At 47.9% G+C, this 22,828-nt stretch overlaps 1 pseudogene; it reads right to left on the bottom strand.

Annotated features, from left to right (window-relative positions):
* Positions 1–3,988: 3,988 nt before the first annotated feature.
* Positions 3,989–6,484, bottom strand: LOC120679743 (annotated as a pseudogene).
* Positions 6,485–22,828: the final 16,344 nt, after the last annotated feature.

Genomic DNA, 22,828 nt, shown 5'->3' with positions numbered 1-22,828 from the left:
TCCACTACTCCCCGTCGACAATTTCGCCACCCCGAAGCTTCGCGTAGAGGTGAGGGAGCTCTCCAGCTCCTTTTTCCTTCTCCTTCTCGCTCTGCTTCGCCTGCATTAGTTCGCCGGCGCCGCCGCTCCGCCATGCGCCGCCGCAAGCCCGCTCCGCTCGCCTCTACCCCGCACAAGCCCAGCCATCGGGTTCGCCGCATCGCGCGCGTGCTCCCCGTCCAAGACCCGAGCCAAACAGAGCCCCGGACGGCCGATCCGGCCAAGTCCGGCGGACCGCCGTCGCGCGCCGCCGTCTCAGCCCGCCGCCGGCCGTTCAACGCCGCCGCCGCTCGCCCCAACCCGCCCAAGCCGTCCGATCTCGATCCAAGGGTCCAGATTAGATCCCATCTAAGTCAACCCAGAGCCACCCGATTTCAAATCAACGGCCCAGATCTGGTCATACCGGTCAACCATGTCTTTTTGCAAATAAACCCCTCGATTTTTCAGAAATAGAACCCGCCGTCCTTAGTTTTTCTGAGCTAACCCCTGGGTATAAGATTTAATTATGTTTTAGCCCTTGAATCTTGTTTTAGCCATAACTTTCTCGTTTTAGATTCGTTTTCGACGATTCTTGCGCTCACGCGATCGTTGCAATGGGTAGTATAGTTTAGTAACCTCTTTTTGTACTGTTTATATTGTCTGGTGTACTGTTTCTTATTGTTTGTACTTGTTTGTTTGTATATGCGTGTTTGGTGCGATAGACGATTCGCAGTTCGAGGAGCAGCAGCAAGATCAAGACTTCGGAGGACCGGACCAGCAGCAGTTTGAGGAAGGCAAGTGGATCCTTGATCATGTTTTTGACCCATGAGATCACCAAATCAATCACATTTACTTTTAGGTACATGCATGTGTCTATAATATGATGGGAACCGAATTAAGGATGTGCCTAGTGTATGTTTACCTTTATCCTTGATCAACTTGGGTTTAATTTCATGTTGGGTAGCTATGCTAGTTGCTATACTTTGGGTTATGGTTGGTTAATGATGATACAAATGTTATACTTGTTTTTATTCCATGTTCATGATGCTTAATGTTGCTAATTAAGAGTATATGATTTAATTGGAACATGGAGAACCACCCGAGATAACAGTGCAACCACAATACCATATGGCTCTGGTCTTGGCTAAGTAACTAGATGATCTATATGTCGTGCCTGGAGCGAATGATTGGTGGATTCTTTTTTTTGGGTTATCGTGCTTTGAGGAGCGGGTGAAGGAATTGAAGCTTCATCTTCTGAGGCACCGCAGAAAGTAAGGGACCAGTGCGTACATATAGTGATTCTTTGGAAAAGCCTCGTAGTGAATGCCTAGCCACTCACCAAAGGAAGTGTTTAAGGGCTTTGCAAACCCGGGCGACATGGGAAACACGAGTTGTGGGTAAAGTGTACAACCTCTGCAGAGTGTAAAACTGATATATCAGCCGTGCTCACGGTCAAGAGTGGCTTGGACCCTCACATGATAATTGAACTTGAAGTTGATCTAAATCGATGCTCTAATTTATGGTTATTGTTGTTTATCTTTATATATGCTTATCTTGTGGGTTTAATGGTATATACTTATATCTAGATAATGCTTGCTAATAAAATATGATCAACTAAAATTGCTGAGTGCAGTTAAACTGTGTCAGCTATTCCTTGAATTATCCTTGCATGTATTATAGTTGTTTCCCTACCACTTGTTGAGTACCAATCATAAGTGTACTCACCCTTGCATACTTGCTGCTCAGACCATAATAACAACTGTCCGGAGTATCCAGAAGACTTCGAGGATTTCTAGGCGTATGTCTCCCAGTCATCTGCCTGTGCTGAAGAAGATTCCGCTGCTACTCTATAGACGTTTACTTATTCGCTTAAGACATTCGGTTTTGTAATAAAGTCTTTAATACTCTCTTTACGCTTGCAATCGTTGTGATATTCACTTTATGGTCAATCATATGTGTAAATTGATCCTGGCGCACATGTGAGATGCATTCGGTTTGCCTTCATAAACCGGGTGTGACATTTTTATATTAATTCTAATTAGCTCGTGCGGCTGCACGGATTGAATAGACTAGTTTTTGCTAATTAGCAATGGCGCAGTGCCAATCAGGCAGAAACCACGCGTGCATGCCAACTCAATAATGCTCACCATGAGCAAGAAGACTATCAGATCTCACCTTATATTTAAAATGGTTATATCATTTGCAGCTGCAAGCAAGCAAGCAAAAAAGTGACTTCATGTTCTAGAAAAAAAAAGAATTTAGCCTGCAGTCAAGGCTGGGTGGGTGTTCATTTCAGGGTAAAGTATCTTCAGCCTTGTGGAAACTACAAAATGCTACACTTCTGTTGCAGACGACCAGACTAAGTATGTGACTGTTGAAGCTATGGACTTTTATGACACTATTTTAAATTTTTTAAGAAAGAACTTTTTTGAAACAAAGGTCCTAATAGTGCAGATGTTGTAACTGCACTAAATGCGTTGTTATTCCTGCGGTCATTGTGCAGTGTATTAAGGTTCAGATAAGAACACTGAAATGAGATCCCGACCAAATGGGTGAATGTGCAAGCTTAGTGAATATGTGCAGTGTCCTTTCTGGTCAGATGCAGATTTGCAATTCCTCCTCAAAATTATAGCAACACTTAAAGATGATGCAATAGCTATCTTTGTGCCATACATTGTATGCGACCACTTGACATCTACCGTCGAATCATGGATTGACCTCAGAAACCAGGGCAATCGAAATGTGTGGAAAAAAGACAATGGTCATTTTGAGTCTATTTAATGGACAAAATTTATTTACCGTGGTGCATTGGCACCAGGGAAGCTCCACATGGCTTCGCCCCTTAGGATGATCATCATAGCCTTTTGGGAGACTGAAACGTAGCTGAAAATGTTGGTATGGATTTTGTTGCCGGCCTTCCTGGATGAAGCTGAAGTGCTGAACACAGGGGAATAGCCTGGTACAGTCTGGAGAGAGGAGCAGGTCGCACAATCACACAATGGCGGAGGAGGCGCGCGTTCTTCGTGGTCCGGGTCTCTCTCTGGATCGGGGACACAGGTCAGGGGCAACGCGTTCCTGCCGGAGGAAGCAAGCAATGGCGCCACCGGGAAGGAGTATGTTGAGGCTAGGAAAGCGCTTCCAGGGATGCGGCGGCGCTCCGGCGAGCCATGGCGTGCGGCGAGCGAGGCGTCCTGGCAAAGACCAGGGGGGCGGTAGCTCGAACACCGTCCGGGGGTGGACGGTATTTCCCCTGACCCTCGGTAGCGGTCGGATCGAGCACGTGCTGTCCAGATCGGGGCACGGAGCCATGGACTAATAAGCGGCCAGGGACTCGGTCGCCCTCCTCAGCCGCGCGTCAGGCTGGCGCACGGGGGAGCGGCGCGGCGGCGGTGCCAAGGTGGAGGCCGTCGGACGACGAGAGCACGATACTGCGCGGCGGCGTGGCTCGGGCTCGGAACCCTCAGCCGGAAACGAATTGAACCCATCTTGGACTTGGCGAAAGCGTCCGTGGGGCGGCTCCGATCCGAGAACAAGCGCCATCTCCTGCGCCGCCATGGTCGCACGAGCCTCCACCTCAAGGACCGCGACATGCCGCGTGCGGAGACAGTGAAGCTCGGGCGCTTGCTCTCCGTACCGTGCGCCCGATCTTTTGGAGGTTGGAGCAAGTGGAAGAATGTAAGCAAACGCTCACCTGAAACATTTATTGGTTCGAATAAACAGCAACACAATACGGATTGTAGTCATATGTGATGTAACAAGACTTGATTGTTCAAGACAAAAAAAGACTTAGATTGTTTTTTCGCGATCGCCTGAGCACGTTTTTCATTAAAAAGAAAGTAGTTACAGACACTTGATGAGATCACCCGCTTGATCAACACAATAGTACAAATGACCAAAAATAGAGAAACACTGAAAAAACACACACAAACAACACAGCGATAACACAAACAGTAGCAAAGCAATACAGAGAGAAGACAAAAGGCACGACCCACACCACTAGCCTGATCCCTACATCTGAACATTGGAATTGTAGCTGGTAATAAACACAAACGATGCATCTAGCGAGGTAGGCTGGCTGATGACAGAAACTCTCGCTCCAAGCTCGAGCCATTGTAGCTCCTCTGAGGTGCTGCAGCATAAGCCCCATCGTCCAGTTCAATAGACAGGGATTGCCGCCGAGAAGCTACGACATTTCTTCTTGTCAGCAACGGATGGATGTCTTGCTCGTCGTCTCCCGTGTCAGATCGAGACGAGTTCATCCTTTCTGTAAGTAGAAGCTGCAGTGTTATGTCCCCTTGCTTCATTGTAGGCCTTTCTTCGCCTCGAAGCTTCAAGCACATCTCTGCAAGGGAGGAGACTTTCTCAATCTCTTCCTGGGTTGCTTCCTCGAGAACATCAGCAGCTACTATCTCTGTAATCGACCTTGTTCTCATGTCTGAAAGGAAGTAGTTGCACAAGTTCTGCTTTATCCCTGACTCTGTGGTAAAAACTGGTTCTTTTCTTAGAAGAAGCTCGAGAAGTACCACGCCGAAGCTGTAAACATCACTTTTCTCATTTAGCCTCCCGGTCTGGTAGTATTCCGGATCTAAGTAGCCGAATGTGCCCTGAACATTTGTAACAACATGGGTTTGGTCAATTGGGACTGATCTTGAAGCGCCAAAATCTGAAACTTTGGCAGTGTAGTTTGCATCCAGGAGTATGTTAGAGGACTTCACATCCCAATGGAAGATCGATATCGAGGCAGCGGAGTGGAGATAGTATAGGGCTCCTTCAGCTTCACTGGCTATCCTTAGACAGTCGTTCCATGATAATGAGAACCCGCTACTTGAACCGGCATGAAGAATTTGGTGTAAAGAACCTTGGGTGATGAAGTCATATACTAGTAAAGGAACTTCACTTTCAAGACAGCACCCAAAGAGTCTCACTATATTTCTGTGATTTATTTGTGAGAGGATTGCAACCTCGTTGATGAAATTGCTAATCTCACCGTCCTTGATTGCCTTGGACTTCTTTATAGCTACCACTCGTTGGTCAGACAAAATGCCTTTATATACCGTGCCATGCCCTCCATGGCCAAGAATACGTGTTGGATCAAAGCCATTTGTTGCCTTTTCTTGCTCCTCTAAGGAGAAACTCTTTGTCTTGTCACTTGCATTTTCATCAGACGATATTAATTGTTCCAAGAGAATGCCCTGATTCTTCTGAAAATAATTCCTTCTTAGTTTCTTCTGAGTGTTTCTTTTCCATCTTTGAATCAACACTAATGCACTTAAGCCAAAAAGAAGAATGCCAAAACCACAACTAAGCCCAATTATAATACCTACAATTAGAATACCCCTTAGACCACAGTTGCATATATAATATTCGATCCACTTTTCTATTTCGCAAAAAGAAAACACCTTTTCTGCTGCAAAATTGACCAATTACGAGACTCACCCAGGATGAGATTTCTCTTTGGTGTTGAGATACACTGCATTGTTTTCGCATCATAAACTGTATGACCAGGACACTTGGTGCAAGTGAAGCTTCCATTAGTATTGTGGCAAAGACCTTCGCAAATCCCCAGTGTTTACTGACATTCATCAATATCTACAACCATATTCAGATGTAAAGTAACACAAAACTCATGCGTGGAAAAATGTGGGAAGAGTAAAATAAATGAAATATCTCCAACTTCATTATCATGGGGTGTCACCTAGATTCTCGTACTCTAGAAATGAAAATTGAGCCCTCTAAGCTTGCTAGATATACCAAACACCTCAATAGCTCCTCTACCTGGCGAAGTGTCATGTAGAGTATCACACACCCTGTCTCTGCCCTTGCTATACATCGTGTTGGCCTCACCTCCTTGTGTTGGGAGAGAGCTCAGACGTCGACGATGATGAGCACAGTGAAATGCAGCATCCTAGATTCTTATGTAGTGCAGAAAAGTGAGAATATTACTGGGAGGGAGAGATTATTTACCGTGACAATCATCTTTGATGTAAGGATTTCCTTCAAAACCAGTTGAGCATTTGCACCGGTAGCCAACATAGCCTTCTGAGGAGCTTATGACACTTATGCAAGTGCTGTTGTTACTCACACAAGCATACCTGGATGTGTTCTGTTTCGCCACTTGGCAGGTTAGATTAGCAACAGCCCACTGTACAGTGGCTGATTCCAAAGGGTCAACAAACAGGTCAGGTTCTTTGGAAGATGCCATAATATCTAGTAGCGTACTGAATTCCGCTTCTACCAAACTTGAGTAGACTTTGATGCCGACAAGACCCTCGGTCACATCTATGTTAGTCACACGAAAGAGGTCATTGTATTGGAGGACCGAATGTGCAGGGTCAGAGCAGTTGAGCTGGAAAAATCTCCTTGCAGAGCAACCTTCTTCAAGGCCAAAAGGAAATGGGACAGTAATGTTCCTACACTGGCGAGAACAATCCTCCTTCAGTGGTTTCGGATTATACCCTGTCTCCATGCAAAAATTTAAATCACTGAAGCGATCAATGGTAACACACAAAAGACATGATAGTTCTTTTTCTAAAAGGAAAATTTATTAATATCAACTTATCAAGTAGGTTACATCTAGGTGATCCAACAATGCATAAATAAATTCCCGACAGGCATAACCGGCAATCTTTATCTTAATACAATAATGTTTAAAGATGACATCACATTCATCTAGAGGATCTACAAATTCTCATAGTAATCTGAAAAAGAGAAGCATTTGCACTGTCAAATTTTATGAAGATTTAACGGTCCAAAAAATTCAAGAGTTCATATCAAATACAATTAAGAAATAGCTAATTTAGAATTAAAAAATAAGAAAAATTAGAACATGACTAAAGAGTTCATGCCGGATATGGTTAGTAGAAATTAGAAAATTAAGAAAATTAATAGTCGACCAAAGGGTCAATATCAAATATGACTAACAAATAGATAAATTGAAAAAATTGAAAGAAATAGTAATTAATATAGCTTTGAAGAAGCAAATTAGGAAGGAGAATAGCTGAAGAAATATTATAATCTATCTATTATATTAACTCACAGTGCCCGTGTGTTGCTACATGTAATATAATTTTACCTGGACCTACATGAGACCACTAGTTTTGTGCCCTTTCACTCCGTGTACAGGTTGTGGTGTGATCACGTGAGGCATTGATTTTTTCCATATTCTGATTGATTTGTCCGAGTTTCGATTAGGATTCGGATTTCGATTAGAATTCCGATTGATTTATCCGGATTTCAATTAGAATTTTGATTGATGGACCAAGGAACCATTGCGTTCTTTAGAAATAATATAGATAAGGAGTGTTAAAATAAGGCACCACATTCGCCAAAATGATGTACAAAATTCCCATATTAATCTAAAAAGGAGAAGGATTTACACCGTTGAATTTTATGAAGATTTAACAACCAAAAGTAACTATGTGTCCATATCAAATATAAATAGTAAATAGCTAATTTTGGAACAAAAAAATTAAGAAAAATTATGACATGAGTAAAGAGTCCATACTGAACACGTTTGGCAGATAGCTAAATACAAAATTAGAAAATGTGATCACGTTTTGTAGGATTCGACTAGAGGAAACAACGTGCACCGTTAGGAGTGCATCTTCCATGACTATGGTATAGCTATACCTAAGATAATATGGGAGCATGCATGGGGCTATGTCAATGGGTGATTGAAGGACAAATAAAATAAAGTGCCGCTACTTCTTGCGGTATATATTGAGCAACACACCTATTTTGTTTCTAAAAGTCTAGGAATAATTTATCATGCACTGTAACTAAAACTCAAGAAGTTGCCCGGGCACCATGGCTTTGCAGGGATCTGCTAGTCTCTAACCTTCTAGCCATGGCCATTGAGGGACCGAAACCGGCGACCAGAGGGGGGTGAATGGGAGCTGATCTAAATTTCTTTCGAAATCGATCCGTCGGCCTATATCCCAAAAGATCACCGCAAACCCTCAAACCTAGGATATGAGAGAATAGCTATGGACTAGCTATCTCTAGGCACATCGCCCTAGGAAGCTACGCTGAAGCAAAACGAATCGAAACGCAGAACCGGACTGCAGAGACCGGTCAGACCGGTGCAACTCCCCGGTCCAACCGGTCACACCGGTCAGACCGGTGGAAGGGACCGGTCAGACCGGTCGCTCCCAGAAAGCTCGGGAACAAGACTTCAAAAGTTGAATCTCGAGCAAACGAAGTCTAAATCCAACGAAACTTGGAGGTGTTGGGATCTCTACTTTGTAAATGCCCAGACAGGGAGCATGAACAGTAAGAAGGGTGGCAATGAAAGTAGGTGTCGAACTCTCCAATAATGATCAGAAAATTCAACCCTTTACACTGTGGAGAGAGGGGGCTATTTATACCTCTAGCCCTCGGCCAGGTTTTCCTAAATTGCCCCCTCCCAACTCATTTACAGCTCATTCTCAGCCGGTTCCGGGGTAAAATTACAAGGTGAGAGATTTACAAATCCGACCTTCTCACGTATTCGGAAGGTGTACAACTCCGACCTTCTTACATATTCACGTTTTACTCACACTTCTTCAGTCGACGAAGGTTACAATAACCTTCGGGTACCTCCGGGAGTTTGGGCCATGAAGGTTCCATCAACGATCGACCAGCCGCCATCGTTCCCGGCCGCGGGCTCTTTTCCCGAAGGTCTTGATCTTCGAGTTTATGCTTTCGGGTGGCCGTTCGTCACCTTCGGCGCGGTGGAGGTGATACCCTTCGGACCGAAGGCCTTGGTGTTTGCGCTTGCGCTTCTGGGCAGCCATCCGTTACCTTCGGCCTTCAGAAGGTGATATCCTTCGGCCCGAAGGTCATGGTCTTTGAGCTTGCGCTTCTTAGTGTTCATCCGATACCTTCGGGTACGCTTGGCTCCATTTCATTGTGGCCCTGCAAACAGGTTAGGGAGCATTTCCGAGGGTGAGGGCTTGACCTGAAGGTCCAATCCCCAACAGTAGCCCCTCGAGGACGAGGTCCGAAGTCGACGGTCCGAACCCTTGTTAATGAAGCAGATTGCGTGTAACCTTCGGGAAGCTCCCGAGGAAAAACGTCTCCCGAACCGTCGGCTGCAACGGTCGGTTTTTGTTGTGTACGTGTCGTTGTCTGATTGCGCCGCTTGGGCTGCCGTCTCCTCGGTTTTACCGCTGGAACTGTTCCTTTTCACCGCCTATATAAGCGGAGGAGAGGGGGTAAAACCTGTGCCCTCTCGAGCTTTGCTATCCTTCGTCGCTTTTTGCTATAAAGCGTTTTGTCCGAAGGTTCTTGTTTCGTGCGTGGTGAAGCTGCTTGTTTTTCTCGGTGTAAGTAACTTTGCGGCTCATGGCTCGCACTAAACAGACAGCGAGGTTGATCGAAGGTTCGTTTGAGTATTTGTTTATAATTTGACTTTGTTTTTTATTTATTTTTGTAGTTATGGCATTCATTAAGAGGGCGGTTCTCCGTACAGACTCTGGTCCAGCTTCCAAAGGAGAGGTGGGTGGTTCGCAGCCTTCTCAGCAGCAACAGTCCAGCGAGAGCCTTTCGGTTGTTTCTGCGGACGTGTCGAAACTGATGGCTCCGGAGAAACGTAAGACTTTGCTTTTCGAGCCATCTGTCCTATCTCAGAGCATGATAGACTTCTACGTTACGAAGGGCTATTTCGCCGAGGGGGTTTGTCGCCCTCCGGGGGCAGAATTGATTCCTGTACCGGAGACCGGCGAGGTTGTGGTCTTTAAGAATTTTTTTACAGTGGGACTTAGACTTCCGATGGATCCAATTGTGCCGAAGCTTTTGGAGCCATTCAACCCGAAGCTGCACCATTTCACTCCGAACGGGATTGTTACATTGTCCGAATTTCTGTGGGTAGTGCGGAGCTTCGGAGGGGAGGTGTCTGTGGATGCGTTTTGCAGGCTTTTTCACCCGCACTGCCAGCCTCGTAAGGTCTATGTAGATGATGATGCCGAGCTTAGCGAGGTTTAGAACGGCTGCTGCACCTTCGTTCCTTGTAAGCCGAACAAAAGGACTGGCCTGTTGAAGGTTATGCTCTCGACAGCTTACAAGAACAAGTGGGAGGGGAACTGGTTGGGATACTGGTTTTACGCGAAGATTGGCTTCCCCGATCCCGAAGGTTCTAGCGATGACAAGTATCTTCTTGCTTCGGACATTGAGATGTTCGATCACGTTTATCAGCCTGCCTTCAGCAAACGAGGGTTAGGTTTCAAGTCGTGTCTGAAAGCTTTCATGACAGCTTGCCAAGTTTGTGGTGGCCGGGATGTTGTCGAGGAATTTCTGGCTGCCAAGGTTTGGCCACTGGCTGCTGGCTGGTCTCTGTTGAGGTTCGAGCGCAAGCGCTTTGTTGGCTTGAAGTACGATGTGATTTCTCCGATTTTTGGACTTCGGAGACCCGAAGGTGCCAGTGACGAAGTTATTGTTGATGAGCTAGAGCGTCGGGCTGCGGAGATACTGGGGCCATGGAACAAAAAGGAGTACCGTTCTTTGGTGGTGGTGTGCGGAGGGAACCTTCGGTTGAACCGTTGCCTAGCTGAGATGGGCGTCGCTTACGAGCCTCAGCCGGTCCCGGCTAACGCCGTTCCAAGGATGACGCCGCCGGGGAACGTAGGTTCGGAGGTTCCTGAGGCGAAGTCTAGAGGGAAGGCTAAGGTGGAGGTGGCGGGGAGCTCCGGGGCTGCCGGTACGCGGGGGCGCGGTCGTGATCGGAAACCCTCGAGCACGAAGGTTTCAGTTGCGCGGGCTGAGAGCGCCAAGAGAAAGGCACAAGATGAGGAGGTTTCTTCGGGCGACAGCGGTACGCCCTCATTTATGGAAGAGCTCATGGGGACGGTGGGCGGGGAGATTGTAGTTCCCGAAGGGAGGCTTTTTAGATCCCATTATGATCTTAGCGATGAGTACGGGACCATGCTTTTCGGTTCCGGCCGTCGGGTTGAGGTGGCGAAAGCGTTGATTAATCTTCATTGTTCATCCGAAGGTACGACGAAACGCCGGAGGATTCAGAGCCTCGTCAAGACTGGGGCCAAGCCTGCGGACCTTCCGAAGCCACCCGTGCCGAAGGTTGCTGCCTCGACGGCTGATGTCCTAAAGGACTTGGCTCCAGCGCCGAAGGAAGCGCAGCCTGTTCTTGCGGTGAACATCGAGGAGGGGGAGATCTTGGTAGGCGAGACACTGATGGCGCTCAGGGGTGGAGAGGCTCGTGGAGGTTCCTCTGCTCCACCTTCGGACAAAGAGGTGGAGGCTTTGGAGGGGATGACCTTCGACGAGTCTGGTAAGTTTCACCTACTTGGCTTTTCTTTATTACCTAACTTGTTCGCCGCTCTCGAAGGTGTTTTTACTTATGTTACTTTCTGCAGCTGTATCGGCGTCGATGCAGCAGCTCTTGGCCGTGATGCGCGGGCCTGGCCCGACTGGGGTTCTCCCTCCCGAGAAAGGTATGGGGTCTTGTTTTATTTTTGTCTCTTAATCAATTTTTAGTGTTCTCGAAGGTGATTTTGTTTTTGATTTAGGATTTAATGCGGCGGTGGCGGAAGTGTCTACCTTCGACACTGCTTTCATTGTTGCTGAGCTGAGCAAGAAGCTTGCCCACGCCAGCCGTGCTTTGATGCAGAAGGCCAAGGCAGACGCGGACCTTCGGGTGGCGAGTGCCACCGAAAGACTGAGTTTGGCTGACAAGCTCCGGCGGGCTGAGGCGGAGTTTCTCGTTTTGAAGGACGAGAACCAGCAACTGAAGGCCAGGTGTTCGAGGCTGGAGTCTGCTGCTTCGGATAACGAGAAGGTTCTTGAGAGCCTACGGAGGACCGTTGAGGGGGATGCGAACGAGAAGGCTGCCCTCAAGAATAGGATCACTGAGCTGGAGTGGGTTCAGGCGAAAGTGACTGAGCTTGAGCGGGTCTTACCCGAGGTCGCCAGATGGGCCGAAGGGGTGTACCAAGAGTACAAGAAGGCTCTTGCTGCCCTTGGAGCGGAGCCTTTGCCTTTGCCTGAGCCGGTCGAAGGTCCCCAAGTTTTCTTCCTGCTTTTGGATTGGTTGCTGTCGGAGTTCGAGGGCCTCGGTGAAGTGATGAGTATTGCAAATGACAACGCGGCCTCTGTCTCCTTCGAGGGGCTTGTTGGAAATCTTCTTCGTGCCGGCGCAGTTGATCTTGCCTGACTTGATGATTTTCAGTATGTACCCTACGAAGGCTTGGCAGCGGAGGTGGGAAGAATTCAAGAGGTGAAGGTTGCATTTTTTGAGCGGTTCTGGGAATCTTCTGGCAAAGTTGCCGTTCGGACTCTGGCTGCTGCAGCTGCTGGGGTAGGGTTGGTTCCAGCAACCTTTTTTTGTTTTTTGTTTTGTCTTGCTATTAATTGATTTCGTCTCTTTGGTGTAGGAGGCGACTCCTGATCGGCCTTCGGAGACCGTCGGCACGCCCGAGGACAGCAGGACTCCTTCGGGACGCGATGGGAACGTATCGCCGAGGGCTCAGGTCTAAAGATTAGCTTGTGGGGATTTGTTTTGAGGACTTGGAATTTTTTGTAAATATTCCCATACTGCAGGATGCAAACAGTGCCAGGGTATTGATGAGCTGGGAGGCTTTCAGCCTTGCTCATCCTGGATGCAGCGTTGCAGAGTACTTGTGCTGGTCCGGTCGTGATTCATTGTAACTTTTGTTTTGTTGTCGGAATGCTACCTTCGCGAAGCTTTTCAAAGTGTATGATATTCTTTCTAGGCCTATTATTGCACCTTTCGGGTTGCCTTTCTGTGCGTATCCTCCGATTTGTCCTTCTGGATGCAACCTTCGAGATGTTTTGTTCTCATCCTTTTAGGTGCTCTGAAATGTTCATCCTTCGAGATGCTTTGATGAGTGCATCCTTCGAGATGCTTTGTTCTCATCCTTCGGGATGTTCTAATATGTGCATCCTTCGAGATGCTTTGATGTGTGCATCCTTCGAGATGATTTTATGTGTGCATCCTTCGAGATGCTTTGATGTGTGCATCCTTCGAGATGATTTGATGTGTGCATCCTTCGAGATGCTTTGATGAGTGCATCCCTCGAGATGCTTTGTTCTCATCCTTCGGGATGTTCTGATATGTGCATCCTTCGAGGTGCTTTGTTACACTTCGTTAGTGGTGTTACACTTACTGTATTCTTCGGCTTCGTTAGTGGTGTTAGGACCCGACGAGTTAAGTGCGAGAGTAATTTTAAGAAAAATGTCTCCCCCCTTACTCGCTCTTGGTTCGTTGGTGCCCCTATTTCAAAGGTTGGGGGTTGGTGCTTTTGTGCATTAGTGCTTTGCTGGTCGTGTCCTTCGGTTTACTTGTTGTTGCCATAAGAGGCAATGCGCGCAAATTTTGTTCTTGGAAAAACGTCTCCCCCCTTACCTGCGCGTTGTTGTCTCATGGGATTGTCGAATGATGGATGCCGAGGGTTCGGAAAGAAAAAACGTCTCCCCCCTTTCTGGCATCCGTCTTTCGATTCTTTCGAGTAGCTTTTTTGCCGTAGGTTTTTTTGTTCGGACCACTTGTAAGGTCGAAGTCCTTGTGTTTTTGCACTTGTTGTGCGTTTGCTTTTTTGCCGAAGGTTTTTTGGTTCGGACCACTTGTAAGGTCGAAGCCCCTTGGCGTTTCTGTACTTATTGTGCGTTTGCTTTTTTGCCGAAGGTTTTTTGTTTCAGACCATTTGTAAGGTCGAAGCCCCTTGGCGTTTCTGCACTTATTGTGCGTTTGCTTTTTTGCCGAAGGTTTTTGGTTCGGACCATTTGTAAGGTCGAAGCCCCTTGGCGTTTCTGCACTTATTGTGCGTTTGCTTTTTTGCCGAAGGCTTGACCTGAAGGTCCAATCCCCAACAGGAGGATACCTTCACAACTGTCCCGTGAACATATCCCCAAGAGATCTTTCCCAAAAGATTAACAGATCGTGAGAAATCAAGGGAAGATCAAAGATGATTGGGGTTTTCTCAAGAACTCAAAAACTCCAATTCGGGAGAACTCGTGATTCTAATGGGTTTGGCACTAGGCTAGATGAATCAGAATCATCACAACGAGTCCATCAAAACACGAATCGAAGAGCTTGACTCCTCCAAATACGAAACACACCAAAAGAGGAGAATTCGAGCCCAAAATGCAAGAGAGGAAGGGGAGGACGAATACTCAGTACACAAGGGTGAATCTTAACCAGATTTCATCCATAAATCTTAGAGGAATTCACCTATACAAGGCTAGAGCCATCCGCCCATCATCCTACCCACTAATTTGAGAGATTAGATAAACCCTAACCCTCGTTTGCGTTGGAGTCCTTGGCCCTAACCTGGAGCAGGGGAAGGGAAAAGGAAAAATGTAACACCCAGTTTATAAAAGGACATAAACCGAGCAATCATATACGTGCCAGGATCAAGTCACACGTATATACAACAGAATGAATAGTATATCACAGCACATATCACGTAAAAAGATATAGTAAAGCGAATATGAATGTTATTTATTACATTAATGACAAAAATGTCTGATACAGCGGAAGCGAAGTACAAATACGATAAAAACTCTCTGAAGCTGAGCAGGGCGCCACAGGGACGTCGACTGGGAGACGAACACCTAGAAGTCCTCGTAGTCTTGGTAGCGCTGAGCGAACTCCCTCGCGTCGGCAGGAACTGAGCAGCAGTAGCGTATCCAAGAGGAAAAAGTAGAGAAGAGGCAAGAGTGAGTACACAACTTGTACTCAACAAGTATAACACAAACTATGAGGCTCTAGGTTGGCTGACTGATTGCATTAGCTTTTAAGTCTTGGCAAAATTTTATTAAAGCTATTTACTACAAGTTGATGAATTACCATAAACCCAGTTACATAGTAATTAATCATGTTACTACTGAGAACCAAACCGAAACCACCAAGGTAACCCCGAGAGGCACCCCCCTCGTCGGAAGGAGATAACCCCACTAATCAAAAGGAGGATCTGGGCCGCTCATGACCGTGAGCACGGCTAGTATACCAGTTTTACACTCTGCAGAGGTTGCACATCTTTACCCACAAGTCGTGAGCTACGCTAGTTGTTCATCACACTTCCTTAGGTGAGATGACTAGCAAACTCACTACGAGGCCTTTACAAAGAATCTCGTTGGTAAGGAATAACCGCGAGGGTTGGATCGGCGACTATGTAGCAGGTCTAGTGGGCGTCAAGAATACCACAGACGAGGCCACTTAGTATGAGGGACATAGAAGCTTACCACCCTTGCCCCGCAGGTAAGTTACTCCAAACCAAAAAGACCTAATTATTATGCCAAGACCGTCCCATTCCAGTCTTGTGGTAGCGCTGTTGTCCCAGGTTATCGCTCTATGAACCGGTCCTTATGGAGAGTGGCCAACCCAGCAGTAAGCACCGTGCTAGCCCCCTAAACCATGTTTCTAACAAAACCAATTTTAACGAGACGTGAGCCCCTCAAACGGGCCACTCTCAGAATTAAGTTGCATATACCATTAATCAAATTAATTAAAAAGGACCATTATGTGTTATAGCGCGGCACCTAGCACAACTAAACAAAATGCAACCCAAAGGATATATAAAGGATATAAAGTGGCTAGGAAATCCTTATAGGCATACAATATTAAAATGCAGTATGAAAATGTATTTAAAAGTGATGGGTGTTGTTCATGTTATACTTGCCTTCCTCAAACTGTTCCTGCTGCTCAAACTGCTCAAAAGATGGCTCCTGGTACTGGTACTGGGGCTCCTCAGATGGATCAACGCCTACTCACGATCGCAACGCCAAAAACAAGTCCAGCACATACACATACATACAAATAAAGGCAAATACTAAGAAACAGTACAACAATACATAAAAATAGCACACTAAACTAGTCTAAAACTATTCTACGCGTTACAACGATCCCGTGGACATAAAGAACGCCTAAAACGGAGCTAGGACGCGAAAACTAGAGCTAAAACAAGGTTCAGGGACCTATTTGTAAGAAAACTGGAGTTCCAGGGGTTTTTTGGGCAAAACCGAGGACTAAAACATAATTAAAGGGTAGTTCTGGGGTCTAACTTGCGAAATTACCCAGCTAGGACGGCGGGTTCTATATTTAAAAAGCTCAGGGGGCTGGGCGTTAAATTTTGGACTAAACAGCAATTTCTTTTGAATATAGGTGGACTGCGGGTTGATTTCGGGAAAATCGAGGGTCTCTTTAGAAAAAGAGACAGGCCGAAAGGGTATCTTTGAATCTGGGCGCTTGGATCTGGATCGGATGGCTCGGATTGGATGGGGGCTCAATCTAATCTTTCGCGTTGATTCAAGATCTGGCGGCTCAGGGTGAAAGGGGCGTGCGGGGCGGCGCTGTCGCCGGAGCAATGGTCTCCGCGGTGGCGAGCTCGCCAGAGATACCCAATCCGGCGCTCCGGGGGTCAATCCGAGTGGGGCTTTGGCCTGGGATGGAGTACGCGGCATGCGTAATCCACCTGGGCCTCGTGCGCGGGGCGGGGAGGCTCAGGGCGACGTGCGCCAAGGCGGTGGCGGGTCTGCACGGCGGCGGAACGACGGCGAGCGCCGTCCTAGCCTCGGAAAGGGTCCACAGGCCTCTAACTCAAGCACATAACGACTGGTAAGGTGCAGGGGTCCTCACCGAGGGTTCGAAACTGGCGGGGCGTGACGCAGCGGCGCCAGCGGCGAGATCCGGGCGATGGTCGCGGGCGGCGCTCGCGGAGGAGTCGAAGGAAGGCGTTTCCCGGCGTCTGAGCTCCACGGCCGGGTGTGGCGTCGTGCGACGAGGTTGGATAGTGGGTCAGGGAGGCCGGAGATGGGCCGGCGGTGAGGAATTGTGGCGAGGCCAGAGCTCACCTGAGGCGGTACGCCGGGGCAATTCCGGCGCTGCACAGGCCGAGGTCGGGGAAGAAGGGCCTGGCGAGGATCCTGGGCGCGCGGCAGAGCTGTTTCGGTGGTTGGCAGGGGCTGGAAGGGCACGGTGTGGCTGGTCCGTGGTGGCGCAGGGAGGTCTGCGTGGCGGAGCAGGGAGAGCGGGTGAGGCTAGGGTTTGTGGCGGCTGCGGGGTGGCTAATGGGGCGCAGGGGGTCGCGGGGTACGTTTAAAGGAGGGCGCCGGGGATCTCGGGGAGGCGTGCCCGGCATGATCCCGGCGGAGATCGCGGGCGGTCGTTGCTGCGCGGCCGGGGAAGCGGGGAAGAAGGGACTGACGCGCGGGCCCGGGCGGTCAGACACTGTGAGAGGAGCGCGCGCGCTGGCTGAGCGGGGAAGTGGCGCCGACAAGCGGGGCCGGCTTGTCAGTCGCGGAGGGCGCGCAACACAGGCGTGGGCGAGCCGGGCCGTGCGCTGGGAGGCAGGAGCGCGCGGTGCGGAAGGAGCGGGCCGTGCGGAACTGGGCCGCTGGGCTGCGCCAGGGAAAAGAGGAGAACGGGCCGTGGAGAGAGGGAGAGGGAAGCCGGGTTGGGTTGAGCACATGGAGAGGGAGGGGTGCTGCGGGCTGGGCCTCAAGCTGGGTTGGGCTGCTTTGGGTTTGGGTTTGGGTTTTTGTTTTCCTTTTCTAATTCTAACTCTATTTCCAATTTCTATTTCTAACTCAAACTCAAGCCAAATGAATTCAAATTTGAATTTGAATTCACTCTAGCACTCAAACAAATAAAGCAATGCTCCAGCATGATGCACAAACAGGTTAAACCTAAAATAAATTTTAATTACTTATGCAACAAAATTAGATTAAATGCAAGCTAAGCAAATTAAATCCTACAAAATTAAATAAAACCAATTAAATTTATTATTAATTAGGAAATTTAAATTAGGGTGTTACAAAAAACGAAAAGGATTCGAAAAGACTCCAGAGAATCAACTAGCCACGGGCTGGTGGGGGTATTTATACCCGCAGAGACCGGTCAGACCGGTTCCACGGACCGGTCAGACCGGTTGTGTAGACCGGTCAGACCGGTTCCAGGGACCGGTCAGACCGGTTGGTCTGCAGCATCCCCTTGTACACGATCTCATCTGATGGCTGAGGTTCTTTCTTCAAAACGAAGTCTTCTCCGCGATGCCGCCATGTTGATGAAGATCCGGTTCGCGATTTTGAAGGGTCCGCGAAACCCGGGTAGGTGGCCGGTTTTGAGAAAACCGTCAAAACCCCACGCGCGAGAAGATTCCCGCCTCCACACCGTGGCCCTAGACGCCGTTCCCGCCTCGGCCTCTTGACGGCCCTAGACGCCGCCCGACGCCCGTCACCTCCTCGCCCGCAGCGAGGCCCTAGACGCCGTCGATGCCCGTCGCCTCCGCCAGTCCCGAGACCGACGCCCGTGCCTCCACGACTTGACGTCTTCAACCGCCGTCCGCCTGCTTGGTTTTGTGGCGCAAAATAAGAAACCCGCCTTCTGTCGCCGCTTGCGCCCTCGATCCAGGAGTGGACGCCACAGCTGCCGCCCGGCCCGAGCTCCTCCATGGCAACTCTCCGTCGACACTCGACGCCCGTGTACCTGCAACCAAAGACCAAGCGCACGATCACACCGCACGGTTGACAATTCACTCATCACAGGCAGGATAGAGTACTCAACATTCCTCAATCTCCCCCTTGATGAGTGCATTGTCAACACACCACCTGAAACCATAGAAGTGATAAAATAGAAGCAAGAAAGTGAAGAACTCAAGCAAGTGACAAAAAGCTCAGAAAGTCAAGAATAGTCACTTACTCAAGCACAGATCGATTCCCTAAGACAAGGGTAACGGCTCGACGCAATCGATCAAAAGCCAAAACATGACTCCTCAAAGACAGAGGTAACGCTCGACGCAGTCATGCTGAAAGCGGAGGGAAAGCGAGGAAAACTCAGGAGCCAGAAACAAAGCAGACATTCCCCATCCCTCTCACAAGTGCAACTCTCACAACATCAAAGCCTTGTGCGCAACAAGTTTCAAAAATCAAACAAGTCTCCCCCTTGTTTGATCACTTCTCCCAAAATTCTCCCCCTTGTTGGCACATGCACACATCAAGCCTAAAAGATGCCTAAAACTCCCCCTGAAATCATGCTATGCAATGAATGTCGTGCAGAGGGTGTACGTGAAACACTCAGGCATACACAGATATGATCAACTAGTGAGAGGCATGTGTGCTTCATAAACAGGAACTGAATCTAGCTCAACAGGATATATCAATCAATTCTAGAGCTAGCAAGTTCAGTTCAGCAAAAATAAAAGCATCACCCATGATCTAGCAACAGCAAGTAGGAGAAAGAAAGCAGTGCTAGTCAAACTCATACAAGGTGATCCAAAGCAGCCAATATATCTTATCATGATTCAATTCTGCATCTCAAACTTATCAAGCAAGTGATTTTGCCAGAGGTTGAAAGCTTGTCATGCTTTACTTAGCAACGAGGCCAAGCCTATGCCAAAGGCAGTCAGAAGCTTAAGACACTCGCTTCAGTCATGCACAGCCTTGCCCGGGTTCTCACTAGTGCTATGTGAGCCATCCCGAAAGCTCGATCAGTGCGATAAGCAATCCCACCTGGATCTTTTCATTCCATTTCAGACATATTTTAAACAAATTTAACAATTTTAGCTCATGTCAAAGATTACAAGCCACACTAGCATGAATAAGATAGCAAAGCATATCAATACATCCTATCATGCTAGTAGCCAAGACAGGGTGACCATGTTTTCAGATTTTCAAATCAAAATAGCTTAACTTAGATGATATGACATATACTGTGGAGCAAGCTATACATGATCGAGTCTAAGAAACTACACTAGCAAGCACTAGAAGATCATAACAGTATATACAAGAATGCCAGTGCAGTGTAGCAATGCAAAATGCAAACATGTACAATGCATATGCACAAAGCAACTACTAAACCTAGAAAATGAAGAAAAACAAATAAAACCTACAAAGCTAACCAAAGAAAAGTCAGCGATCAAAAGGGGTAACAAACCCCAAGCTCCCCTCGTAGGCGAGCAAAGGTGTCCTGCTCTAGCGGTTTGGTGAGGATATCTGCGGTTTGCCTCTCTGAAGGGACATGGATCAAGTCTATGTGTCCTCTCTCATGGCTATCTCGCAGGAAATGGAATCTGATATCTATGTGTTTGGTTCTGGAGTGTAGGACAGGGTTCTTTGCAACGCTAATGGCTGACATGTTGTCTACAAAGATGGGAACCCTACCGAAACTCAAACCATAATCCTACAAGGTTTGTTTCATCCAAAGTATCTGGTAGCAGCAGCTAGCAACGGCAACATACTCAGCTTCTGTGGAAGAAAGCACTACGCTAGCCTGCTTGCGAGAGGACCAAGACACCAAAGATGTACCGAGAAATTGACAAGTACCGGATGTCGACTTGCGATCCAACCGACACCCATCGAAACCGGCCACAGAAAAAACCACCAAAATCAGAGAAGAATCCGCAGAGTACCAAAGACCAAATTCAGGGGTGAATTTCATACACCTAAAGATGCGTTTCACCACCTGCCAGTGGGAAGTGCGCGGAGAAGCCTGATACCGCGCACAGAGGCAGACCCCGAACTGAATGTCCGGCCGCGTCGCCGTCAGGTACAGGAGAGAGCCGATCATGCTCCTGTACTCCTTCTGGTCCACCGCCTCGCCGTCCAAGTCCTCATCAAGCACCGTCGATGTGCTGATCGGAGTCGGCTGAGGAAACAAGTCACTCATGTCGAACTTCCGCAGCAAATCCCTGGTGTACTTGGCTTGATGGACGAACGTGCCCTGGGAATTTTGCTTGATCTGCAGCCCGAGGAAGAACTTCAGCTCACCCATCATGCTCATCTCGAACTCTCTGGACATCTGCTCAGAAAACTTGGAGACAAGAGCGTGAGAAGAGCCACCAAAGATAATATCATTCACGTATATCTGAACTAATAGAAAATCAGTGCCAGATCGCATGAGGAACAAAGTTTTATCCACACATCCCATTTTAAAATCCTGAGCCAGCAAAAATGTTTTCAGTCTATCATACCAAGCTCTAGGTGCCTGTTTCTGAAGTGCTTTCTGAAGTTTATAAACACGGTTTGGAAACTTGGGATTTTCGAAACCAGGGGGTTGTTTCACATAAACCTCTTCTTCGATAAAACCATTTAAGAATGCAGATTTCACATCCATTTGGAAAACTTTAAAATCCTTGGAAGCAGCAAATGCAAGAAAGATTCGAATAACTTCCAAACGAGCAACAGGGGCAAAAGTCTCCTCAAAATCAATACCCTCTTTTTGGCAAAACCCCTGGGCAACAAGACGAGCCTTGTTTCGAACAACCAACCCATCCTCACCCTGCTTGTTTTTGAAAACCCACTTCGTTCTGATGGGATTACAAGCAGGTGGAGGCTCGACTAAAACCCAAACTTGGTTTCTTTCAAAAAATTTGAGTTCCTCATGCATGGCATTGACCCAATTAGAATCAAAAAGAGCGTGTCCAATATATTTGGGCTCAAAAGAGGCAACAAACGCTGAATGAGCAAAACCTGCGATACTCATTACCTTGGACCATGTGACTCGTTCATTGAGGTCACCTAGCATCTGTTGAGGTGGATGACGACGCTGAATGTGTCGAGGTGCTTCCCGCGTCGAAGTCGCCTCCTCCTCAACCAAATCTGGTGTCTCCTCAGGTGCAACTGGTGAAGTCTGAGTCACCTGCTCGATTGGCCCCCGGGAAGTAGACGTAGTCGGGTCGGGGCCGTCGTCAGCGTCCGAGCTCGTGGCATTGACGGCTGGGTCCACAGCACGCGTGGTAGCCTCAGTGTCGCCCTCCGCAGCTTCTTCCTCCTCATCTTCAAAGATGGAGGTGCCGAGCTCATCATCTCCTGCAACTTCAAAGATAGAAGAATTGCACGGTGCAGTCTCGTCGAAAGTGACTTCACAAGTCTCTCTGACGATGTTAGTATCAATAATCAACACACGGTATGCTCTGGAATGAGATGCATAACCGAGAAAAATGCCATCAGACGAGCGAGACTCAAACTTATCAAGATTTCCTTCTTTCAGCACAACACACCGGCAACCGAAAACTCTGAGATGGTCAACACGGGGCTGGCGTCCAAATCGCAACTCATAAGAAGTCTTGTGCATGAAAGCACGCAAGAAAATACGATTGGACACATAACAAGCGGTGTTAACCGCCTCAGCCCAGTACTTTCTAGGAGTCCTATGCTCATCGAGCATCGTCCTCGCCATCTCAACCAGCATCCGATTCTTCCGTTCTACAACTCCATTCTGCTGTGGAGTGTAGGGAGAAGAGTACTGGTGTTCAAGACCTTGATCACTGCAAAAGGTGTCAAAACGAGCGTGTTTGAATTCTGTGCCATTATCACTGCGAATTGCTCTCATGGCCTGGGGTAGCTCATTTTTCAACCTCAAGATCAAGTCTCGAACAAACTCGAAAGCCTCATCCTTGGTTCTCATGAAAAAGACCCAAGAATAGCGAGAAAAATTGTCCACAATCACAAGAACGTACCACTTCCCACCAACTGACATCACCCTAGAAGGACCAACTGTGTCCATGTGTAGCAACTCTCCAGGGTGAATGGTCATCACCTGATTAACAAGCGGATGAGAAGTAGCAATCATCTTCCTGTGGCGACACGGATGGCAAACAAGGTCCTTTTCAAACTTCAATTTGGGCAATTCTCTGATTAGGCCAAGTGAGCTAAGTCTAGACAACAAGTCGAAGCTCAAATGTCCAAGTCTCCTATGCCACTTCCACAGATCAGAAGAAGGACAAGCCAACAAGCAACGAGAAGGGCCAAGAGGAGTTCTAGAAAAGTCAACCAAGAAAACCCGATCGCGAGGTGTAATCCGGCAAACCAAACCTCCTCTGGAATCCAAAACACGCGAACAACCCTCCTTGAAGCGAACCTC

Source organism: Panicum virgatum, chromosome 6N (genome assembly GCF_016808335.1).
Source record: "Panicum virgatum strain AP13 chromosome 6N, P.virgatum_v5, whole genome shotgun sequence".
NCBI classification, from domain to species: Eukaryota; Viridiplantae; Streptophyta; class Magnoliopsida; order Poales; family Poaceae; genus Panicum; species Panicum virgatum.
The sequence above is the reverse complement of the archived record's forward strand: the minus strand, read 5'-3'. Positions and strand labels throughout refer to the sequence as shown.